Source organism: Triticum aestivum, chromosome 3B (assembly GCF_018294505.1).
Source record: "Triticum aestivum cultivar Chinese Spring chromosome 3B, IWGSC CS RefSeq v2.1, whole genome shotgun sequence".
NCBI classification, from domain to species: domain Eukaryota; kingdom Viridiplantae; phylum Streptophyta; class Magnoliopsida; order Poales; family Poaceae; genus Triticum; species Triticum aestivum.
In genome coordinates, this window is record NC_057801.1 from 15,714,687 (window position 1) to 15,718,711 (window position 4,025).

Genomic DNA, 4,025 nt, shown 5'->3' on the forward strand with positions numbered 1-4,025 from the left:
TAGTTTGCTCTTTATTTTTTCCAAAAATCATTTCTAGGTAAATAAGTATCTATTTAATCAGAAATACATGGTTTGATGGCGAGACATCGAGGTTTGGACGGTGGCCGAGGGCCCCAACTCTAGAGCGTGTAAGCTCGCATGCCCGCCGCGTGGTCACCGCGTGACAAGGTGTTGCCATGTGTTTTGGGCGGCCTAGGCATGTCTAGTGGGTTGGGCACTCCTCAGGTAGGTGCTAGGAAGAAAATCACAACATAAGATTCTCACGAGCAGACCGATCGATGCTCAAACATGAATAAGCAGCCAAGTGTTTGATTTGCGGTACGGGAAATGCACATGGCTAATGGGCGTGAGTTTTCGCTGAGGATGATCAGTTACTAAGAAGACCGTCTTCACAAATTTTCACCTCAAAAGGAGGAGCCTAGGTGGTACTTGCTTTACAAAGTACCACACTGGTCATAAATACGAATGTTGAAGCTGGGCTCAAAATAATGAATGGATTGAGCTGGCATTTGGTGGAGCATGGTTATTTGGGCATAGGAAAGCACTGTAGAAAATGGATACCATTTGGACATGCCAAAGTGGTACTTCCTTCACAAAGTGCTGCTCTGAACATAATAGGAAAATGAATATTTTCGAATTATTTTTGAACTAGGCAAGGAATGTTTTTGACATATTTGATGAAAATATGATCCAAAACATTTATGAGAATTTTTTGGGAATTTTTGGAATAACAGAAATATAGGTTGCTTCACAACCTAGGGCAAAAACTGCCACATGGACATGACACATAGGCAAAACTGATGAGATGGCGCCTAGTCATCACAACCCACCACAATCTACAAGGCTATGACCATCTATATTGGTCATTAACAACTAGAAATAAGGTAGCAGACTAGCACTATTTGCTTTGTGACCATTTCGTGTAAGGAAATTACTACCTTTCTGACCAAAATGGTCGCAATGGTTTAGGGTTTGGAGCCCCCCGAACAGCTTTTGACCAATTGGTCTGAAATGGTCATAGATCTATGACCAATTCTTCCAGGGTCACTGACAGAAGGTCACTAGTTGACATATTTCTTGTAGTGTCTCTATATGTAGCATCGACCAAGAACGAAGATAAGACAGGACACTCCTCTCTATTAGCTAGCTAAAACAATGTATGAAACCCCTATATTAACCCTACAAAACCCCAAAAACCCCACCCCCACCCCCCTTTCAGAAAAAAACAAAAAAACCCAGCTCCTGAACTGCTGACGTGTGGAAGCCTTTTGGTCCCGGTTGGTGGCACACCAACCGGGACAAAAGGTCCCTGAGGGAGTCCTGGACTAGGGGCTGTCCGGATAGCCGAACTATCATCATTGGCCGGACTCCAAGACTATGAAGATACAAGATTGAAGACTTCGTCCCGTGTCCGGATGGGACTTTCCTTGGCGTGGAAGGCAAGCTTGGCGATACGGATATGTAGATCTCCTACCATTGTAACCGACTCTGTGTAACCCTAGCCCTCTCCGGTGTCTATATAAACCGGAGGGTTTTAGTCCATAGGACGAACAACAATCATACCATAGGCTAGCTTCTAGGGTTTAGCCTCCTTGATCTCGTGGTAGATCCACTCTTGTACTACCCATATCATCAATATCAATCAAGCAGGAGTAGGGTTTTACCTCCGTCGAGAGGGCCCGAACCTGGGTAAAAACATCGTGTCCCTTGTCTCCTGTTACCATCCGCCTAGACGCACAGTTCGGGACCCCCTACCCGAGATCCGCCGGTTTTGACACCGACATTGGTGCTTTCATTGAGAGTTCCTCTGTGTCGTCGCTCATAGGCCCGATGGCTCCTTCGATCATCAACAACAACACGGTCCAGGGTGAGACTTTTCTCCCCAGACAGATCTTTGTATTCGGCGGCTTTGCACTACGGGCCAATTCGCTCGGCCATCTGGAGCAGATCGAAAGCTACGCCCCTGGCCATCAGGTCAGATTTGGAAGTTTGAACTTCACGGCCGACATCCGCAGAGACTTGATCTTCGGCGGATTCGAGCCACACCCGAGCGCGCTGCACTGTCACGATGGGCATGACCTAGCTCTGCCGCCGGACAGTGCCCTAGAGGCCGCACAAGAGTCCGCTCCGACCCTTAACTCGGAGCCGACTGTGCTGATCGAGGATGGGTGCTTAGACACCGCCTCGGGGGCTGCTACCTCTACGGCGGTAGAGCCGAATACCGACCCTGTCCCTTGTGAAGCTCGTGACTCCGAGGTGCCGGACTCCTCACCGGACTCTGAACCTCCCGCGCCTCTACCAATCGAATCCGATTGGGCGCCGATCATGAAGTTCACCTCTACGGACATCTTTCAGCACTCGCCTTTTGGCGACATCCTTAACTCACTAAAGTATCTCTCATTATCAGGAGAGCCCTGTCCGGACCACGGTCAGGACAGTTGGGACGTGGACGACAAAGAAATTCAAAGCCCACCCACCACCCACTTTTTAGCCACTGTCGACAACCTAACCGACATGCTAGACTTCGACTCCGAAGACATCGACGGTATGGACGATGATGCTGGAGACGACCCAGAACCAGCGCCTACGGGGCACTGGAAAGCCACCTCGTCATACGACATATACATGGTGGACATCCCAAAGGATGGGAACGGCGATGGAACAACGGAGGAAGACCCCTCCAAGAAACAGCCTAAGCGCCGGCGTCAGCGGCGCCGCTCTAAATCCCGCCACAGTAAGAATGGAGATTCCGGCACCGAAGACAACAACACCCCGGATAGTGCCGAAGACAACCCCCTCCAGCAAGATTCAGCACAGGAGGATGGAGAAGCCAGCCCTCATGAGAGAGCGGCAGACAAGGAGGTAGAAGACGATAATTACATGCCTTCCTCCGGAGATGAGGCAAGCCTCGATGACGACGAATTCGTCATGCCTGTGGATCCCGTCAAACAAGAGCGTTTTAAATGCAGGCTTATGGCCACGGCAAGTAGCCTCAAGAAAAAGCAGCAACAGCTTAGAGCTGACCAAGATCTGCTAGCCGACAGATGGACCGAAGTCCTTGCGGCCGAAGAGTACAAACTCGAACGCCCCTCCAAAAGCTACCCCAAACGCAAGCTGATGCCCCGATTAGAGGAGGAAGCATACAAACCCACATCACCAGCGCACAATATGGCCGACCGGCCACCTCGTGGCCGCGACAGAGAGGCCTCCAGGCCCTCCACTAAAGACGTACCCCGGCATCGCTCAAAAAGTACAAAGCCATGAGGGAATGCGCCGGACTTGCGAGACATATTGGAGGATAAGGCAAGACAATCAAGATCGATCTACGGATCGCGTGGGCGCCCCACAATACGCGACGATGACCGTCGCGCCGGATACAGCAACTCCGGCCGGGCCGAACACAATAGACAAAGCTCGCTTGAGCTACATCGTGATATAGCCCAATATAGAGGCGCCACACACCCACTATGCTTCACAGATGAAGTAATGGATCATCAAATCCCCGAAGGGTTCAAACCCGTGAACATTGAATCCTACGATGGCACAACAGACCCCGCGGTTTGGATCGAAGACTATCTCCTTCATATCCACATGGCCCACGGTGATGATCTTCACGCCATCAAATACCTCCCGCTCAAGCTTAAAGGACCAGCTCGGCATTGGCTTAACAGCTTGCCTGCAAAATAAATTGGGTGTTGGGAGGACCTGGAAGCCGCATTCCTTGATAACTTCCAGGGCACATATGTGCGACCACCATACGCTGATGACCTAAGCCACATAATTCAGCAGCCAGACAAATCGGCCAGACAATTCTGGACACGGTTCTTAACCAAGAAAAATCAAATCGTCGACTGTCCGTATGCAGAGGCCCTTGCAGCCTTCAAGCATAACATCCGCGACGAGTGGCTTGCCCGGCACCTAGGACAGGAAAAGCCGAAATCCATGGCAGCCCTCACATCACTCATGACCCGCTTCTGCGCGGGAGAGGACAGCTGTCTAGCCTGCAGTAACAACCTCAACAAAAA